General features: G+C 34.0%; 1 protein-coding gene and 1 long non-coding RNA gene across 2 annotated transcripts in view; both read right to left on the bottom strand.

The window, feature by feature from the left end:
• Positions 1–23101, bottom strand: part of LOC143223570 (protein BANP-like) — a 145990-nt gene that overhangs the window by 58519 nt on the left and 64370 nt on the right. The gene's annotated exons all lie outside the window — the stretch shown is intronic.
• LOC143224294 (uncharacterized) lies at positions 6–11623 on the bottom strand. Its single transcript, XR_013013320.1, has 3 exons — positions 11487–11623; positions 4383–4486; positions 6–54 (listed from the first exon to the last, which is right to left on the bottom strand). It is a non-coding gene; the product is annotated as an uncharacterized LOC143224294 (long non-coding RNA).

Here is a 23101-nt window from a genome sequence, read left to right as displayed (position 1 = left end):
CTGTGTCATCTTTGCCTTTGAGACTGGTGGCTTACTCTCATATAATGAGGACAACTGAAAGTGAGAAAAAATTAAAATGATAGAAATAAAAATACATGCAATAACTTTGCAAGTCTACCTAATTTTTTTAGCTAACAAGTATATCTTTTAGCTACATTTATCTGTTCATAGCTATAAAATAATATCTACATTTGCATTAGAGAAATTCCAAGAACATAGCACTTGTTAACTGTGTTCCCTTGATGAGGTCTTCAACCACTTCTGTAAGAAGCTAGTGGGAAATGGGGGGACTGAGTTTGCTGAATCATAATATGGAAGTATTTGAATCTCAGCAGTACATGGAGGTGCAGTAGACTAATTCCTGCACATAACTGATCTTCAAAATGTTTATTCATATATCAGGGAAAGGAAGAGAAAAACCAAAATCTGAGAAAAGGATGTTGCAGTTAATAAGGAAGGAGAGAGCAAATGACAATAACCTAACCAAAGTGGAAATCACTTTGATTCTCTGAAACTTGACAAGAGGATCTATGATTATCCTGTTACATACATTACATATTACAATTTCAAATACCTAGTTATTTTAATTTAAAGGTAAAGGAATGTCATAATGTGTCAAATTTCTTATATTCACCAACAAGATTGATAAAATTTTGTTTCTTAACACAAATATATTTTAATATGCAAACAATACAATTTATAAGGGTTATTACAAATACTGATTAAAAATAACTATTTATATACCAAAAGTTTACAAATTCACAAACAATACTCAATCTTCTATCTGGTCTGAAACTGAATAGTTTATCAATGATGAACAAATTAATTCCGAGTTGATACTGTTACACTTTTCTAGACAGGAAAGTTAGCTATCTCTATTCTTGGTTGGCCTCACATGGTTTGTAAGTTCATTTTTTAACAAGGAAGATCTCTAACATTTTCATACATTTTCATAGAAATACTAATGCCTGAAGTTAGTTAACTGTAGTTTGTAATGTTGAAAATCTATAAACATTCCTGGTTAACTATCTGTAGTTTTATTATTAATAAATGTTAACCACAATTCTAGCTTCCAAGGGTTAAATTATATTGACTGTAGCTACTAAACAGTATTCTAAAACTGTCTCTTAGCTTGACAATTTATTAAAAATTTCAGAAGAAAGTTTGCTCAACAACAATACTATCAATCACTAGTTTTACATACATATTTAATATATTTGATTCTTATGCTTGAGAATCTTCCACAAATTTATAGAACAGGCAAGACGTGTATAATACACACTTAACAACATACGACACATGCATTAAAATGAAATAAACATAGATATTAAAATAAACATATAACAGTAAATCTGTTACAACCCTCAGATAATAGTTGTAAAGAAGTTAAAAAATGCAAAATTGTTGGCAATCAAATTATGGAAAACTGAGATTAAGATGAACCATGACTTCTTGCCTATAGCCACAAATAGGAAGCACAGGGTTTAACCTCCATAAGTCCAACTAAGTCCCAGTGAAGGAAAAGCAAGACATAGTAATACCTTCTCTGAATTGACCTGCAAATCTCCTTGCATGTACAGCAACATCTGGCAAAGACAGGAGGACAAGGTACTAGTTTCTCCAAATAAAGGAGGCAAAATTTCATTAAGCTACAGCAAAAATACTCAAAACATACAAACATGGCATACCAGTTGTAAAATGTGTACAAGAGGAAGAATGTCCATCTGAGGTTCATGAGTAGGTGTTTGGGCAGAGGAAGGTGCTGGGAAAATACAGTCTAGATTCTTACTAGTCTGCTCTTTATCTTGCCCAAGCTTAGATTCAGAACCAATAGGAAAAAAGCATCAAACCATGTCGAAGACTCTACCTCTCTCCACATAAGGAACTACACTTCCTCTGTGGAAAGCCGCTCTCCCACACAAGGGTAACAATAGTAGAAGGGCACAAGGCAACTCCATGTCTGGACATGAGCTTGAGTACTCATACAAAAAAAAAATTCTCCAAATTTTTAACCATAAAATAAAGAAAGTAAACTGAAGCCCCACAAAAATGATCAAAACTAATTCAAAAAAAGTTGCAAACCTAGTAATAACATTGAAGAGACATTCAAGACCAGTCTTCTTTGTAATTTTTTGCCACTGAGATAAAAATAAGAATAAAAATGGGACCTTATATATATGGATCAAGTACAGAAGATGGACATAGATGGAGAAAGTCATAAGATTAAAATTGTTACAGGCAATATAATGAAGTTTAAAGATTGGAGCAAGCAAGGTAAAATTCATGCAAATGTTTAGGCAGGCAAACAAGAGAACCTTTCATCCCGAATAAAGATCAAGTGTGATAGGAGGTATATTTTGGAACTCTCATTTCAAAAAACACAATTTTCTTATTCTAAAGAAACTTAACTCCCCTAAAATTATATAATTTTATTATATTTTATAACAAATTCAGCAAAAGCTGCACAACATACTTTAATAAACTTATTTAAGCAAAAAATAAACTGTGAAAAAAAAACATTCAAAACATTTCTAAGATATCATACACCACTGAAGAAAGTACAAATTCTTAATAATTTACAGTCCCATGAGTATAATTCAACTATTTCCTAATTCAGTTACAAGTGATAAGGCCTTCCAGTAGCTCAGCAGAAAAATTCATAACTATAAAACCTCAGGTTTCTATTCCCATGGTGGGTGGGGCAGAAATGCAGCTTTGCACTTAACAACAAACATTTTTTTTCATATACTTTATTTTTGGCCAGAATTAAAAACTTCTGAAATGTGTAATCAAAATCAAGTAATATTCAACAAATACACTATTTTTAACTTTTTAATATTATAAGTCAACTTGGACTTGACTAGTTGCTCATCAGCATACTTGACCCCATAAATTTCTCATTTATATATATATTATTTTTAAGAACATTATGGATTAATAAATATTAAGTAAAATCCGTGGATCAATGACACTACTCTTTTCAAAACAGGTAAATGGAGTATTTAATAATAATCTAATATTTATGTAGGATCCCTGCAGATCCTGTATTATCACTGACCTGTGGCATATATGTAATATCTCAGCAAAATGAAAATATGAGGTTCTTATTTCATATTTTAGCTTGTCACTATCAGTAATTTGAGTTCCCTAATTCATAAAACTACAGATTTAGTAGTAGTACACCTTAAAGCATATGAAGGAAATATATAAACATTTATTTCACTATACTGGTTGTTATATAGGGTAATTCATCACAGTAGTACAGTTTGTTTATATTGTGCTAAGCATGATTTTACATTTCATTCTTTCACAAGGTTTCTCTACAATGTCTGCTTATAATGTCCTATTTATATGTTTGATAACTGTTGTATATAACCTGTCTACTAGATTTTGAATACATAGCGTCCTTATAATTGCGGATCACCTTGAGTCTCACCAGACCCACACACAGTTGTACACTGTTTTCTCCGAGTTCAATTTTACAGTATTGTAGTAACTTCACCATTGGTAGACAATAATATAAATATAACAATATAATAAAACCATAACATTTTTTAATAAAATGTTTGTACAAGAAATTGTTTGCATACTGAAGAACAATATAATTTTGTATTTTTTTATTTTTCAACATATTTCCTCTGAAATCAAAGTATTTTTTTCAAGTTGTTCACACTGAATGCTGACTCTAATAAAAGTTGTTATTGCAAATGGTTTTTGGAATTTCAATCTGTAGCTTACAATAAGAGTAACTTTGTGATGGGGTTCAGATAGACCCCTAGATGTTTCATAATGCAACTTGCCAAAGGTGTACTAGTGAGTGTTAAGATACACTCTCATATTTTTACACAAATTAAAGTTAAAAATGCTGTGTATCTGGTTTTCCCACAAAAAATCATTTCATTATTTTTAACATTTCTTCAGTTTATTACTACAATTCCACCCAACAAAGAATTTTTCAAACCACTGGATTTCAGGTTTCAATAAACACTTCAAAGTATGTTCAACCTCTAAGTCAGGCCTTGATAAATATTTTCAGATTTAGGGAGCCAAGTGTGCCTAACTTCACCACTGTTTGAACCAGAAAACCCAAATTACACTAGTGCCTCAATAATGCTCAGTTTTTTCCTTTTCCCCAAATTTTCCAAAAATAATTGTGCTATTACATTTCTAGGCAATACTTTACATGTTCTGAAGAAATTCCCACTCAAAAATTAATTTGTTTGCAAAAAAGTTCAGGTGTTGCATGATATACAGAATTTTCATGTGTTAAATTTGCAAGTCAGTTCATGCCTAGCTTGTTAAGAAAGGAATACAAAATATTTGTAGCTTGGTTAACCTTATTGATCAGTGATTAAAAAAATAGTATACAAAATACACATTACAGTTTCTTAAAGATTTCACTCAACTTCAGTTGCTGTCCTTCAACTGCAGATGTATGTTCTGGTTGTGTTAGGGTGTTGGTTGCCCAATTACAGTGTCCTCTTTCCTACAAATAATTGGTATCTTGACTGTTTTAACTAAGTTTTCGTTTCATAATAATTCCAAAGCATATATTTGCACTAACATTTTACTTATTTTTCACAGATGTTCATAGGGTGTGAATGCACTTCTGAGTCTATAGCAGAAAAAGTGAAGAAATTTAGGAGCCACTTATACCATTATTAGCAATTAAATCCAAGTCAAATGGGAACAGGCAATCAAAAAGAGAGCATATTATAGGAGAAAAGATGGAACTTGAATTAACTTACAAATTTCAGAGAAAGCAAACAAGACCAACTGACAGTTGGCTCTTATGATTATAACTTTTATACATTTTTATGGATAATGTATTTAAATGACAGTAATAAGATTATAATTTAAAACCAGGAACTTAAATATAATGAAATATATTATTTAGAATAAACAATGGAATCACCAATGAGATACACTAGTGTTTCAACTATCCACTGTTTTTCGTATCTGTAATTTTTGGCTTTCCTTGGCCCAATGCAGAAAATCAAGCCGCAAGTGTACACTTGTTTACTTTCACAGCACCAAGTGCACACTAACAATCAAAATATCAACAAAGGCTTGATATTACTGCCCAAACTAACTGCCTTTGGTCCCATTAGAGTCCAAGCAGGTGCACTGAATGGTTGAATTGAGAGAAAATAATGACAAGAAATTAATAACACGTTGTACAACCAAAGAAATTCATCCCTGAAAAAACAAGTTCTGAATCTTTCATTAAAATCCTGTAAACAAAGTTTGATTTAGGACTCAAAGAATGAGAAAATACTTCCAGACTTCTAATAATCTAAAACCATTCTAGATTTGTATTCTATTTACCACAACACTAAGTATGAATAAAATGGAAGAAAATACTAGGGGTCATAACAAATATTTTCAGTCACCATGACTACCTGGCTCCTGGAATCTGTCAAGGCATATTCTAAATTTTGTTTACCCATATACCCATACTTAACTAATATTTAAAACATGTGTTCTGAAAAATTTTATTCTCTATCAAAAGTGTTGTAATAAATGTAATAGATAAAAAACTTGTTATACAACCAGGGTTGAATAAAAACAATTCATAAAACATTAATAACCAAAGAAATCCAAGATAGAACTTTCAAAAAACTAAAATACAAATCTTATTACTTGAAAACAAAACTGTTCAGGAATAAGTGCCTTGCCAAGACCTGATAAAAACATTAAGGACCAATACAAGTATCAATGTTATCAATTTCAACAAATAAAATAATTTTAAAAAAGAGCCAGAAGAAGAAAACAACTTAATTACTAAAACACACAATATTTCAAAATTAAATCACACCACTTCAGATTCATATCAATATCAATCAACAATAAGTAAAAATGCATATTAACAACATTATGTGAATTAAATTGTTTAAGCTCAAGACAGGGATTTTATTAAGTTGTCAGACCATTAGATTACATTTCATTCAATCAGCTAATTTACATAATATTTTACAACATTAATATATATATATATACATCATCACTATGGGAAGCTTGTGCCAGTTACATAATACAAACACACTGAAGTTGAACATGCTTTAGCCATATGATGATTTATCATTTTAACTAAAAATTCATGGCTTAGGTAAAGAATAATACATAAATTATACAAAAATCCATTACAAAATTAATGTATAAATCACTATTTCACATAAGTATTAGTAATTACAAGGTTTGATAATCACAACAAAAATTGCAAACAAATTTACAAGTTTTATTCATTTTAAATAAGAAAACAACAAATAATTAATAAAAACACAGGAAAAATAATGTAAATAACTTGCATCACAATACTACACTTATTGTCTTTACTGTGCCAGATATATTCAGAAATTAGTCCTAAAATATCCTCGTTTAAGTTGATTGTGAATGAATAACAAATGATCTAATCAGGCAAAAGTTGATAGGCTATATTTTAAGCAAATTTTTAAATATTTTATTCACAGTGGTGCAGTTTATGATACTAACCTTATCACTACAGGTCAATGGTTAAAGACCATGTCATCACATTTGTTGGCTTGCATCTAAAATTTTATCAAACTATTATTTTGTAAACTTGTGTCCGTAAGTTTGATATCAAACTGTTGACCATAATTCAAATTTTGGTATTGTAGATTTTTCAATTTTTTAGTTTAAAAGTACATATTAAAAGAAAAAACTAAGCACTGACATTGTGTGTCATACGGTATGCTGAATGCAGCACTGGTTCAAATTATATGTTTGTGATGCCAAAATATAAAGTGTATAATTTCATATGAATTATGAATTCAAATTACTAATATTGACAAACTAAAATATAAAATAAGAACCTCATATCTTCTCATACTGCTGATATGTTGCTTATATGCTGAATAAAACACCTTTGTCTTGCTTACCTATTCCGATTTTTGGAAAGAGTCCCATACATATACTTACTTCAATATATGACACAAATAACTAATTGAAAGATAAAATGCCCCCTTAGTGATTTTTTTCAGCCATATTAATTTGTTAGGAGGCCATTTCCTTATTTTGAACCAAGATTTGAAAATGTCTTGAGTCTGCTAGAAATTTCATGTTTATTAAGACAAAAAATACAGCTTAGTAACTAAGCTTGATAAATTATAGTGGAATTCTAAGGTATCAATATAGTAATTTATTGTTTATTTAGTTATTCAGATATGTGTATAAAACCTAAAAAAAATTTGTTTCACATCTTCCATATGCAAAATTTCTTAAGGCTTAGCAAGCTAGAAAAACCACTTATGGAACATTCTGAGCTTGGTTATTCAAATGTCAAATGTAGAATTAGGTGCATATAAGGTCTGTTTCCAAAAATGGAAAGAGGTCAGCAGGGGTTACTGTATTTGATTCAGTACACTAATGATACTTCATCATACAGAAAAGGTGTTTATTTTATAATCTAGCTTTTGAATATGGTTGAGTTCATAATTTGTACAAAACTACTGACTTTGTGTTTTAAAATCAGAAACTTCTAATGGAACCAGTGCTGCATTTAATATACCACATGGCTCACAAAATCAATGTTTATGTGTGTTTTTAAAAAGGTACTTTTAATTAAAAATTAAAAATGTATAATATAAAAAGCTGAATAACAATCTACATTTTGATATTAAACTTAATGGTATAAGTTCATAAAATAGTTGTTCAATAAAAATTTGAATGTAATTAAAAAACATGATGACATGGCCTTTGTACCATGATCCATTATGATAGTTAACTTATCTCCTTATTACTTCAGAAATGTTCCTGATCAAATCAGTTATATAACTCTGACCCCTTTTGCTAATTTTTGTATTTCTCACATCCCTTTTCAACCAATTCCTTCTTCTTACACCAGAAATCATTTAAACCCACAACATTCACAATAAAACCCAACATAACTACCACTCCTTTCTCGTGGTGAGCTAGTATACAGATACCAATACCATCACTAAAGATTACTTCAAGCTTTACACTGTATACCTTCTACTGATTCCCAGCCTACCAATGAAGATAGAACAGCTACCTACTGATTAAAAATGTTCAAGATACATGACTCCTTTTTTTTGAGTGTGTGATTTATCCATTTTTTTGATCATCAGTGTGATTTCTTACTATAAATTCATATAATGCAAGTTACTCGACTAAACATTTATTAGTTTCTACACACAATATAACCTTACTTTAAAATACGTCACTTAAAGCAGTGAATGTTAAAGCTACCAGAAAAATTGCATTATTTCTTTAGTAAAATTTGTAAATGCATACTGAAATGTATATACAATGGTACCTCGGTTCTTGAATGACTCCCTTCTTGAACAATCCAATTTTTGAACATATTGTTTGAGAAAAAAATGTCTCGGATGTTGAACATAAACTTGGTTCTCAAACCAAACTGTTGTGGCCCGAACCCCCAAAATAACTCGACTGATAACCCGAACGACCCTTCGACTATTTTCGGCCCATGCCAAGCTTGCCCAAAACATTTTACCCGCACCTGTATCCACACCCCCGCTAAAATCTGATGTGAATGTTCTTGTTTTTCTTTTTGTTTTTTGTTGTTTTTCTAAATATTCTGATTAAATAAGCCACCATGAAATCAAAGAAGGATAATAAAAGCAGCAAAGCAAAAAGAAAAGTTGTTAGAGCCACAATAGAGGTGAAAAAAAAATCTCATAGCAAAGTATGAGAATGGTGTTCGCGTGTCTGACCTTGTGACATAGTTTGGTATGGCAAAGTCTACAGTCTGCACCATACTAAAAAATAAAGAGGTCATCAAAGGAGCTGATGTTGAAAAAGGAGTGACAGTGCTTATGAAACAAAGATCACAAACAATGGAAGAGATAGAAAGACTATTGTTGATTTGGGTAAACAAAAACAGTTAGCTGGTCACAGCATTTCTGAGACCATCATTTGTGAGAAAGCAAATCAGTTGCATGCTGACCTCCTGAAAAACACCCTTGGAACGAGTGCTGATACAAGTGATGCCTTTAAGGCTAGTAGGGGGTGGTTTGAAAAATTTAGGAAGTGGCATACATAGTGTGGTGAGACATGGGAAGGGTGCCAGTTTTAACAAAGATGCTGCTGATAAATTTGCTAGGGAATTTAAGGACTATGTAGAAGCCAAGGTTTTTATTCCCCATCAACTGTTCAACTGCAATAAGACAGGCATCTTTTGGAATAAAATGCCAAAGAGGACCTACATCACCAAGGAGGAGAAGTCACTGCTAGGACACAAGCCAATGAAGGACAGGCTAAATCTATTGTTATGTAGTAATGCAAGTGGAGACATGAAACTTAAGCCTTTGCTTGTGTACCATTCTGAGAACCTGAGGGTTTTAAGAACAATAATGTCCTAAAAAGTAAACTAAATGTCATGTGGAGGGCTAACAGTAAAGCATGGGTAACCAGGCAATTTTTTATGGAGTGAGTCCATAAAGTGTTTGCCTCAAGTGTAAAGAATTACCTCATGGAAAACAGTTGCCACTCAAGGCCCTTCTTGTGATGGACAATGCATCTGCTCACCTACCAGGCTTGGGGGATGGGTTGGTGGAGGAGTACAGTTTCATTACAGTGAAGCTCTTGCTCCTTAACATGACTCCTCTCATTCAGCCCATGGACCAGCAGATCATATCGAACTTTAAGAAACTCTACACCAAAGCACTGTTTCAAAGGTTCTTTGAAGTGACCTCTGACACAGAGTTAACCCTCAGAGAGTCCTGGAAAAATCACTTTAATATCCTCCATTGCTTGAGGATCATAAACAAAGCCTGGAGGGAAGTGTCTTTGAGGACCATGAACTCAGCCTGGAAGAAATTGTGGCCAGACTCAGTAACAGATACAGGCATTGAAGTCTTTGAGGCTGAGCCTGTTGTCGAGGATATTGTCTCACTACACAAGTGTATGGACTTGAATGTGAGTAGTGATGATGTGGGGGAGTTGGTGGAAGACCACAACATTGAGCTCATCATGGAAGAACTCCAAGACCTTCAGAAGGAGCAGCAACAGAAGGCAATTGAGGAAGTGTCTTCAGATGAGGAGAAGGGAAGGGAGGATGTTCCTAGTTTACTAATCAAGGAAACGTGTGGAAAATGGGGAGAGTTGCAAAGTTTTGTGGAAAAATTTCACCATGACAAAGCTGTAGCAAACTGCAGCATAAACCTCTTCAATGATAATACCATGTCTTTCTTCAGAAACATTTTAAAATGCAGGCAGAAACAAACCTCATTAGACAAGTTTTTAGTGAGAAATAGGTCCAGTGAGTCTCAAGAAGGATGTAGCAGTGCAAAGAGACAGAAAAGAGAAAGAACTCCAGAAGGATAGTTACCTGACGTTTTTATGGAAGGTGATTCCCCTTCCAAACAATAAAAACCCTCCAACTCTCCATGTTCCTCATCACCTTTCACTTACACCATCAGCTCTCCTCAGCACAGGTAAAGTGCAGTTAAATCTTCATTTATTGTTTTTTTATTATGTTTATAGTTTTTGTGGTTGACTTTATGCATGTAAGTATTATTATATAGGTATAAATAAGCAATATTTTTACTTAAAATGCTTCATAATGCATAATTCTTTGAGGTCTGTAATGGATTAATTTAATTTACAGTATTTCTTATTGGAAAAATTGATTCGGTTTTCAAAGAGCTTTCTGGAACGGATTAAGTTCGAGAACCAAGGTACCACTGTATATATATATATATGTATTCAATATCCTATATGAATGCTGGTATTTGCTTTCAACATTCATTATTTATGTGCTCAACCCAGTAATCCACTGGTATGTTATACCCTGAATATAATTTATTATAATTAAATTGGTGTTTGTCCTTATTATAATTCTTACAATTATAACTAAAAATAAACATAAATTCAAGTTTACATGGAACAGAAAAATATAGTGTATATAAATTACAATATTATCATTATTACATTAGCCTGTATTTAGTTTTAAAGAATTTACATAACTTATGAACTTTTCCACCTTATCTATTGTCGTATTAATGAAATATATGAAGCAATGACGTAAAAAATTCAAACATTTCTCTTCCTCGAATAATTTACTTGTATATATATCATCATGCAACAGCCTTCTCGTAAGTAAAACTCTTCACGTTAGTTACAATATACAATAACAAAGTTAAACTTTAGTAATAACATTACTGTGGTATTTTTCTCTAAGCAACTAACATTTTGTAAATAGCAATAATTTATTATTAAAGAGAGTTAGAACTATGACTACAACTGTTTCATGAAAATCAAGTTAACTACAGATACTTTTCTTTTTTTACACCTTCCTCTTAATTTCTTCATTGCAGATTCAAAATCTTTTGTGTTTTTGTTAGCGTTAGGCTTAGGTGCTATAACTAGATATATTAGTACCATTACAATTGTGATAAAAGTGGTAGTAATTCGTTACTTCTCACGCCGTCACAGAAAATTATGGCATTTTAGATGTTTGCAATGACTAAACTGTTACATACCTCATTATTAAAAGCCCTGACTACCTCCATGTTCATATATGCCTGCTTGCTTGAAAATTGTACTTTTCAAGATTATTATTCTTTAAAAAATTCCACATTTGTTTCTCAGTTCTTGTTCCGTATAATTCCAATATGGCGTCCAACATTCACCTAACATTGCAGCTGCGCGATAAAATTCGTAATATTATTGGTTGACGGTATGCGTTTCGACCAATGTAGTAAGTCCTCATACCCGCCATTAGGTGGAATAAATTATCATGGAGAAAAAAAATAATCTAAAGATATATACAATATATATATATTTGCGTGTGTGTACATACATATTATTTTAACAAGTGTTTAAACGTTAAAAATACTATAGAATATACACAAACCCTATTATATATAAACTTCTGAAACCTAGTACCAATTCTAATCTATAAGCAGAGCTATTGCCGCAGTTTATTTTCCTCCACACTAAAAATAAATTTCATTTTCTCTCCTGCACATTAACCTTCTTTTTAAATAGGGGCCCGGCATGGCCGAGCGCGTAAGGCGTGCGACTCGTAATTCGAGGGTCGCGGATTCGCGCCCGCGTCGCGCTAAACATGCTCGCCCTCCCAGCCGTGGGGATGTATAATGTGACGGTCAATCCCACTATTCGTTGGTAAAAGATTAGCCCAAGAGTTGGCAGTGGGTGGTGATATCTGTGCTAGCCGTCCTTAATTTAGCAGTGGGAGACTAGAGGAAAGGCAGCTAGTCATCACCACCCACCGCCAACTCTTAAGTTACTCATTTACCAACGAATAGTGGGATTGACCGTCACATTATAACGCCCCCATGGCTGAAAGGGCGAGTATGTTTGGTGCGACCGGGATTTGAACCCGCGAACCTCAGATTACGAGTCGAACGCCTTAACACATTTGGCCATGCCGGTCCTAGAAGTAAAGAATTACCAGTTCAAAATTATAACAAGAAGTAACAAAGAAATACGTTTCGCATAAAATACACTATTAATCGGTTAAATTAATTAATTAAGACTTTATATGAAATTCTTGCAGACTGTTTTGGTTTTGCAAAGTCACATTCGGCTGTGTGCTGTGTCCCCCGAAGGTACTTGAACCTCTGATTTTAGCGTTCTAAATCCGTAGACTTACTGCTGTCCGAGCAGGGGGCAATTCTTATAGATGCTACAACATATAAAAGGATGTTATATATTATAGACAATTGAAACACACAGTGAATTTTGGCTGTAGTAATGATTGTTGCTCTGTGATAATCTTGGTGTTTTATACTAAATGAAAAATAAACTGAAACCTGCTTTCGAAGCACGCGATTTAAAAGTACAATGTCAAGTACATCCCAGTGGTACAGCATTATGTCTGTGGAAATACAACACTAGAAACCGAGTTTCGATATCTGTGGTGGGCAGAGTACAGACATATATATGCAAAAACGGCTCGTTTGGGTTGATAAAATATTTTCCGTAGAAGGTCGTAACGTTGTTCGCTCTTCTATGTAAAATATTTTCTCAACAAACGAGCCGCTTTTGCATATATATTTCTCTACAAGTGGGTTTTCTCGACATCACAGAGTACAGACACATCATTGTGTAGCTTTATGCTTAACTACGAAAAACGAAAGTGTAAAGTACAATGGTAGCTTTTTACAGCTTTTTATGCAGAAAATTTATATATATATATTGAGAGAGCGAGAGATAATGTATCTCTGTTGTTTGGAAACCTCCTGAAGATGAAATACAAATTAAGAATAAAAACAATGTATTCTGGACAAACTACTACTTTTCCCTGTTTCAAGCTTTTAGTACATAATTATAAACAGAAAACAATTTTATTCACCATCCCTGTTTATTGGCATGACGTGCTCGAATCTCAATGTGTAGATCCCCATTCCACGAAACATGCTCACCCTTTCAGCTGTGGGAACTTTATAGCACAGATAGTCCTCTTGTAGTTTTGCACGAAATTGACAATAAACGAAACTTTATCTATTTCGACCAATGGCATTTTCAGGATAACGAACTCCTAAAGAACGTCCCGGTCACATCAAACATGCCCTTTCAACCGTGGGGGCGTTGTAATGTTACGATCAAGCCTACTATTCGTTGGTAAATGAGTTGGCTGCCTTCCCTCTAATCTCACACTGCTAACTTAGAGACGGTTGACGCAAATAGGCCTCATGTAGCTTTGCGCGAAATAAAAAAAACAACAACAACAAACAAACAAGCACTCGGTACAGTTGTATTAAGCATTATTATTTATGCTAATTGCTTAAGCTAATATCACGTGACGCTAAACTCTCTTTAATTAGAAGAAGTACATACAATGAATCTATGCCGAACAGTTGACAATGAATAAACAACAATAACCGTCAACCGGTATAATTCTTTTGAAAATTTGGACTAAAAAACTACTTATCTAGTTTGCTTGGCCTAACCAATACTTATTTATTTGCACGTCATTTCACATCTTAGTTCTGCTGCTCTAAATTAGCCATCTATAATCTGATTGATAAGGAAATTAAACGGTTCATATGTTTCTTTTTGAATTTCGCACAAAGCTACTCGAGGGCTATCTGTGCTAGCCGTCCCTAATTTAGCAGTGTAAGACTAGAGGGAAGGCAGCTAGTCATCACCACCCACCGTCAACTCTTGGGCTACTCTTTTACCAACGAATAGTGGGATTGACCGTCACATTATAACGCCCCCACGGCTGGGAGGGCGAACATGTTTGGCGCGACGCGGATGCGAACCCGCGACCCTCAGATTACAAGTCGCACGCCTTAACGCGCTTGGCCATGCCGGGCCCTGGTTCATATGTGCTCTTGGGTAAAATTGTAGTAAAAATACTGGACCGATATCTCACGTGACTTTTAGGGTAAGCGTGTACAAAACATTTTGTCAAATTTAAGGACTCTTTGTTAAATAGATTTGTATGTGTTGCTTGGTTACACTTACACCAAATGGCACTCTTAAATTATAGGTTTTAAATAAATATCAGAGTACCAAATTTGAAAAAAACAACAAAAAAATTAAATATGTTTTTCTATCAAATAAAGTCTCCGTACTTTTGATGAGAATAAGAAAAAAATATGGAAAAACTCAATAAGAATTCTTACGTATTATATCTCAGGTACTTCTTAATTGATTTTCTTGAAATTTGGTAAGTGAAGTAAAAGTCCAGTAGAGCACACCCACCAAAATATGCGATAGTGTAAATTACCAAGTGGCCCCGCATGGCCAGGTGGGCTAAGGGGTTCGACTCGAAATCTGAGGGTCGCGGGTTCGAATCTCCGTCGCATAAAATATGCCTTTTCAGCCGTTGGGGCGTTATAATGTGATGGTCAGTCCCACTATTCGTTGGTAAAAGAGTAGCCCAAGAGTTGGCGGTGGATGGTGATGACTTGCTGCCTTCCCTCTAGTCTTGCACTGCTAAATTAGGGACGGCTAACACAGATAGCCCTCGTGTAGTTTTGCGCGATATTCAAAACAAACCAAATCATTTCACTTCAGTACAATCAAAAATATTCTCCATTAACATTACTGAAATGATCAGTTCGAACTAGTTTTCCATCAGATTTAGTCTAAGCTCATTTACAACTTATCTCTTCAACAATACTTCACAACCTGCCAAGTATTTCAATTTTAAAATTAAAAACATTATTTTACCAGCATTAATGAAAATGTTAGGTGCACTGTATCTTCAAGTAATGTCCCAGAGGCCAATAATCGCAATTTACTTTTTTTGATAACATGTTAATATTCAAAGGAAATTCGTTAATTTTTATTCATATGTTGCTTCTTAGTTGCATTCTTTGTGAATCGTTTGTGCTGTACAACACTCGTAAATGACTTTTTATAATAGCCATAAGTATGTGAACAACAACACACGTGTAATTATATTCATTCACATATTTTGTAACACACATATATTTTTATCTCACATGTTGTCACATACAGGGTGTTCGGAAAGTCACTGTGCACTTATATATTTATTAACAGACATGTTTCAATATAGAATACAGGAGGTAAATATGATTACAATTATAAACAATGTTGAAAGTGACCCCCTTTGACATCAATACAGGCCTGGATCCTTCTTATTTTGTGTCTAAACACCACTATCAGTTGCTGGCTTGAAATAGACTGAATGAATGCTGTTAAAATATGATTACAAAACTGCACAGTGACTTTCCGAACACCCTGTACAATAGTGACCTTTGAAAAACTGCCTTCAATTATCGTGGCATTAGCATAACAGCCAACTCAGACATTTTATTTCTTACTATTTACAAGTAGCTATGGTACTGCAATTTGTTGCCACCTATATGTCAATATCTTGTTACCTTGTTAAAAGAATAATCACAGACAGAAGTCAGTTGAACAAATACTTTTTAACTAATACCTTCTAGTCATTTGTGTCTTCACGACAGTATGTACAAGCACTCACACTCAGATCAATATAGGTTAAACATAATATTCACCAATAAATTATATTTACTGACCTATATTACCATCAACTACAGCAACTGCATTATCATCTTTACAAGTTTATCTATTTGCTCAATTAGCATCACAGCAAAATAATCACAGGCAGAACACAGAAAACAATAAATTTGCCACTTAAATTAACAAACACCTACTTGAAATTATGTGCTTAGAAAGAACACAACTCAGTTACCCACATATAGGTGAACTGAGTTTAGTAAGTATTGCAGTCTGCTCTGCAGAAATTCCGCTGCAACTCAACCTGGTAGTATGAGCATTGTTTATGGAATGTTTGACAATAATCTTCCTCTAGAAAATCACGCAATAGCTTTGAAAGTGAGGGATAGAATACCTAATAATTATTCTCAATAAAATAGATTGATGATTTTCTGGGCATTATCAACACAAGTCGTCTTAACTGTATAATACTCGAGCAGATGTCATGTAATATACTATAGATATTTCTGATTGGAATTCTGTTTGAAACCTGTAAAAGAAGGGGTAACAACACCCCTGTGGTCCTGTTAATCTAGTGATAAAAACACTACTAGATTCGCAATAAGCAAGAGGTGATCACTCAGTGTTTCTCCTACATTTTTCCATTAAATAACACTTGTTAGCTCAGAGAACTAGAATGTTGGACTTTGCAATTGAATGACAGTCCCAACTGCTGGCCTAGCAGATAATACCATATATATCATTCAAGAGGTCGTCATCTTAGTCGACCATTAGAAACAACGTGTGTTTCCTGTATAAGAGGTTCCTTATTTGACTGATATTGGTCATCCAGAGAGGTATTTTCAGAATCTTCCATATCAAGAACTGTGTAACAACGATACAAAACCGTACTTTCACTATATGCTGACTCATCAGTCTCAACCTCTGGTTTCTAACCTAGTCAGTACATAAGAAATCGGTCAGTGATATATAGGATTAACGTATCAACATATTCAATGTACTTATGTGTACTACATTATTGCTGTACCTACTAATGTGATGGACCAAGTTGTCAGAGGAAGAGATAAGTTACCCCAGTAGCACTGGAACTAATAAAACAACGCTCAACCTTTATAATGATGGAACGTTATTTCTTTAGTTTTATTTATCATGACATCTTTTCTGCCACATGATACTTTACCAGCTGTCAGCATGCGAACTCATACCTAATAATAAACTCACTCCCTATATTCTTGTTAACATTGTAACATATGCATTATAGAAGGCAGATCGTTGTTCACATCCATTGATAGACACTGTTGCATCTACGCTCTAGAAGGCAGACTATACATCACATCCAAAGGGGACTATATTTCTCAACTAAACATGGACATTTCACACAAACCACCAGTCTTCTCTGATCAGTTGTGCAATATTCTATCATTACATGAAAAAAAATGTTCCCTCCCAGTCAGCTCTGATTACTAAACTTTATAATCATACTCTTTGTAGTTTGTGTTATCCATTTAGAGCTTGTAAGCTGAAGTACATAAGTTCATCACATCTATCACTTTAAATAAATTAAAGAAGAGCTATCCACTGAAATTAGTTTCCTGATCCGTGTGAATATCTTGTATTGTATCACAATAATGCTATCTGGTGCTTTGCCAAAACGACACTGACATAGTCTACTGACGTATCAACTAACTAATAATGTTTGGCCCATTTAGTGACGTATTTTCTTAAGACCAGCACTTAAAGTTTATCTTGTTCAGTTTTAGGAAACATCCAGCAACATTCAGGGATATTTTCTGCTATGAAGAACTAACAATTAACTGTCACAATTTAGCTAGTTTATACAGGTATTTTCTGTATGGTGCATACATTATATGATGCGCACGCCAATATTCCATGTCGCAAATAAAATTCAGTCAGCAAAATTGCCATCACAGCTATGTGTAATGTCTTGGTGGCCTCCAACCTTTCTATTATGTAAAGTCTAGAGTATTATTTGTCTCAAAGTTTTGAGGACCGCAAGTTACAACATAATTTAAGAACCAAATTTTGCTGTTTATAACAATGGTACAACACATTTTCATGTATTCATAGCTGCTTGTAAATGTATCGCAGGTCATGTGAGTCCACACAATATTTCTCAATATGCAATGGCTGTGCTTCACCTTGATACATGACAAGGGAGAATCTAAGTTAGGTCTGAGTTTTTCAGTTGCTCTTTTTGGAGTTCCTGTATATCAAAGCACTAGTGACCTGTATAAAATGCTTTACGGCATATTCCAGTTCCCCTTTCAGCTGCATTCTTAAATGTCAGAGGAAAAAATTAATTTATCTTCTCTTACAGAAATCACTGTAGTATCATTAACATTTATTCCATGAGTTGTTACTAATACCATGTTGAAGCATCAGGATCATTGGAGACATGACGTTGTGGGCATTCTCATAAGTCCCTACATTTAAGCATGTGTTAGGCCACTGTTCTTGGTAGTAAAAATATGTAATGGCTATTCACATCTTTAACAAAACATCTTCCACCACAGAAAAGCTTGTATATACTCCTGGGATTACCATCCTTATCATTAAATATCTTACACCTCTTCGGCTGGCAAAACTCTCAAGGCAATGAATTCTACCCACCACCAATATATCCTATTTCTCTCAGTTAGTCTTTGGTGACAAGAATCAGAGCTGAGGTTAGTTTACCTTGGTTATCAAATACTTTGAATCCTATAGAGACTGCTCTATTTTGTCTCAGAATTGGCAGATTACTTTATGACAATCTCTTGGTGCACTAACCTCCTATGTGCCAAGAATGATACTCATTGGAAGAACTCACTTGGCATTGCTACACCGGATTCTGACAGCTTTCCTCTAATCTATGGCTACAATTAAAAGGAAATCAGAGTCACTTTCAGTACCAGCAAAAGACAAACATCCAAGAAAGGAATTTTCAACCACTCTTTCTGACAGTAAACAAAACTTAATGACTAACTTTTCTCCTAGATATCAATCCTTTAACTCTCTTTAATTAACATTTCCACAAAAAAAGTGGTGAAAAAAGTTGAAGAAAATGCATCTTTGGAGAGAAAACTTGAATATCTACAGATACAAATCTTGACACCAAAATGCCTTCTCTTTACTATAGCCTGTAGCTCTTCCAGATAAATACTTTTCTTCGACAGATTCAATAGAGACCGAATATTGTGAAAGATCTGACGGAAAATGTATTAACCCAATTTTCACGTGCTCATTCTAATGAACTGAGCCCCTACTGGGACAACAATATTGACCAGAATAGTGTATATATCTTCACACCACATCAAAGAATGTAAATGATTGTTTTAACAACTCTTTCTTTGGTACTCAAGAGCAAATGCTGTGCCATCAAGACTTGGAAAAAAACAAATTACTTTCAGCGGGAGTGCATAGAAGAGCAGAAATTTGCACGGCACGAGTATATCAGTGTTGTCCTAGTTGTGAAGAAAACATATTTTGATTTTCTTCCCACTGCCTTCCAGTTTATAGACGAAAGAAGAATAAGCACCTAGAATAGCTAGCATAATTGATATGACCCAGATGATTACAACTACAACAACAGTCAATAATTTAGAGTGGTTTGTTTGTTGTTTGAGGAATGGTATGGGGACAACCATGTGCTGATCAACACCCAACACAATTAAGTTGAAGATGATCACACCTTCTGACAGGTTGCTCAGAAATCTATTCGTTCTACACATAAACACTGTATGGTCAGTTTTCGAATATGTAGATGGTTTCTTCAAATGAAACTATGCCAACCGTGTCTCTCACTGACATAAACATCCGAAAGATATTTGAAACACTGTACATATCATCATTCCAGAAAAAACAACAAGATCAAAGTTCCATTTCCTATCAGACCAATCATGAAGATGACAACATAACTTGTTTAAATGACAGCATGAACATGACAGTTCAATATGATAATCACATACCATATTCAGTGTGCCGAGAAACCTATATAGTTTTTGCGGTGTTTGTTGTCATCACAAATCAACATAACTAACCGAAAGGAATAGCTTAAGACTGGAGAAACCAGAATCTTCTTGATATTCGATGAATGGTCTGCAAAAATCAGAATCTTCTTGGTGTTAGAAGAACAATCTAGGGAAACTAGAATCTTCTTAATGTTAAATGAACAGGCTGGATAAACCAGAATTTTCTTTATGTTAGGTGAAAAATCTGGTAAAACTAGAATCTTATTAATGTTAAAAGAACAGTCTGTAGAAACCAGAATCTTCTTGGTGTTAGGTGAACAGTCTAGTAAAACGAGAATATTCTTGATGTTAGATGATTGGTTTGGAGTCACCATAACCTTCTTAGTGTTAGATGAACAATCTGGTGAAACCACAATCTTCTTTATGTTAGATGACTAGTTTAGTGAATCCAAACTCGTTGACGTTAGATGAATAATCTGGAGAAACCACAATCTTCTTGGTATTAGATGAACAGTCTAGTGGAACGAGAAACTTCTTGATGTTACATGAACAGTCTGGAGAAATCAGAATCTTTTTTATGTTAGATGATCAGTTTTGTGAAGCCAGAATCTTTTTTGATGTCAGATAATTAGTCTGGTGAAATCAGAATCTTTTTGGTGTTAGATGAACAGGCTTTAGAAACCAGAAATTTCTTGATTTTAGATTAATGTTTTGTGAAGGTAATGCTACTTCTAAAAACAATCGAAATTGTTATCGTTTACAATTCTCAACGGCTTTTCAAAGAGTGATACTGTTATTGATAAGAAACCAAAATACTGGGGTGAATCATGAATAATTTTGGTTAGCTCGACTTCAAATGAACGCTTTAAGTGGTTAATGTAAATCATTATGGAGACACGAATTTTAGAAAAAAAATATTAACAATACGATATTTTTACGATCCCAATACCAAAGAGTGATGCAGCTATTTCCATTAAAAACTTGTTAACTTTAAATACGTCACATGAATTTCGATATGAGAGGATGTGGCCACACGATCAGCAAAGCTAAAAAAAAAAAAATTAAATATTTAATATCTAAACAATATGTATATATATATGTGTAATTGTATGAATGTAATCTTTTATTGTCCACTACTCAATGATGTTTAAAATGTCTTAATTTAAATTCATTATAACCTAATCAGGAAGCTGTTCATCGTGATGACGTGGGGTGACGGCTAAACTCTCCATTGGAGAGCTGTACATTTTTAACAGTCCCATCTGAGAAATAGTTTGTTTGTTTTGAATTTCGCACATAGCTACTCGAGGGCTATCTGTGCTAGCCGTCCCTAATTTAACAGTGTAAGACTAGAGGGAAGGCAACTAGTCATTACCACCCATCGCCAACTCTTGGACTACTCTTTTACCAACGAATAGTGGGATTGACTGTCACGTTATAACGCCCCTACGGCTGAAAGGGCGAGCATGTTTGGTGCGACCGGGATTCGAACCCGCGACCCTCGGATTACGAGTCGAACGCCTTAACACACTTGGCCATGCTGGACCCCTGAGATAGTCTTTTAAGATATGTAAATCCGCAACATTGTAACTCTTATTGACATGAAAAAATGTTAAGTTTTCGCTATTTAGTGTGTGTGTGTTTTTCTTATAGCAAAGCCACATCAGGCTATTATCTGCTGTGTCCACCGAGAGAAATCGAACCCCTGAAAAAACCACTGAACTTACCTAAAATGTATCTAGCAATATAAAATAATTTTAGAAGAGTAATATAAAACCGTTTTCTTGAGTATTTGAGATGCACTACAATATACAGAGTCCACACTACTTAGTGCTAAACGATTAACACAATCAATAATTGCTTAATGGTTAGATTGCGAAGTTGAGGATCGGAACGTCCAAGGTTTGAGATATGATATTTTACTCAACACATTTCGCGTTTTCAACTTTAGAGATATCCTAATTGCGAGAACAGAGTTTCTTTTGTTAGATATAGCACAAAGCTACATGATTATCACGTACGATAAATATACCTAATTTTGAATAAAAGATTAGAGGGAGCGCAACTACTCAACATCCCCTACCGCCAATTCTCGAGCTACTCTCGTTAACTAAATACTAAGATTTGAACGTAACTCATAATAATCCAAAGGCTCCAAAGCGAGAGCGAGATTTTTATGGTGGAAACAGGACATGAATCACATACACTCAGCTCTACGCAGTAACAACTGGGCTGCACTCAACTCTGTGTCAGTCAGTCAGTAGACACTTAAATGACGTCACATAAGGGAAGCATAACGTTGCAATTTTTATTATCGTGAAGTTAGTAAAGTGTGCTCATCTTATGAATCACGAGAATAATTAAACACTGTTGGCTACAACACGAGATACTTCAAAACCAAGATATACAAATTGTGATACTCTTAATTTTGGTTTATTTGCTCTTGAAACAGAACACTAGGGGAGTTTGAAAAAGTACATTTAGTAAATTATGTATGAATAAATTTGATCCTTAGTGCACGTTTCTCATACGTTGTGGTGCAGGTTGAAAACATTAAATTTTGTACAACATACCTGGTTCACAGTCCTCGTTCTTAAGTAGTAAGTATATACTACTATAATGTTATTAAGTATGGCAGTACTTAACAGCAGGGATCGACAAGGATTCCAAATGATTTACACCCCCGAGAAACCATCCTACTGACTCCCTAAGAAACCGACCATTCAAAGTGTTGGTTACAATATATTATCTACATATGCACTAATAACACGCTTAAGATGTTGTTATCATTGCTAGTATAACAATTCAGAAATTTCTAAAACAGCAGTTTCTCCTTTACTACGTAACAACGTACCTGTTCAAGTCAGAGAGGCTAGCCCCTAAACGGCTTGGATTATCGCTACAAAATGTTTCCAGTTTACCTGACTGGTCTTTGGGTATCCGATTTTGATATTCAGATTACCATATGCAGGTGGGTTTTTTATATAAACAGGAAACATATCACGTATGTACATAAATTTCCAAACCGATTCGACATATCGATGGGTAAGCACGTGACAACATCTTAAGATAAAGTATATACTGTATACATATACACCAAAAAGTAAACAAACAAAGACATTACACATTTATGAATTTTAAAATGAAGTATAACTTCTGTTACAAAAAGTAATGAAACAAGGATTAAAACTGATGATAAA

This window comes from Tachypleus tridentatus, chromosome 8 (assembly GCF_004210375.1).
Source record: "Tachypleus tridentatus isolate NWPU-2018 chromosome 8, ASM421037v1, whole genome shotgun sequence".
Classification (NCBI taxonomy): domain Eukaryota; kingdom Metazoa; phylum Arthropoda; class Merostomata; order Xiphosura; family Limulidae; genus Tachypleus; species Tachypleus tridentatus.
Note: the sequence above shows the minus strand (reverse complement) of the source record. Positions and strands in the feature narration are given on the sequence as shown.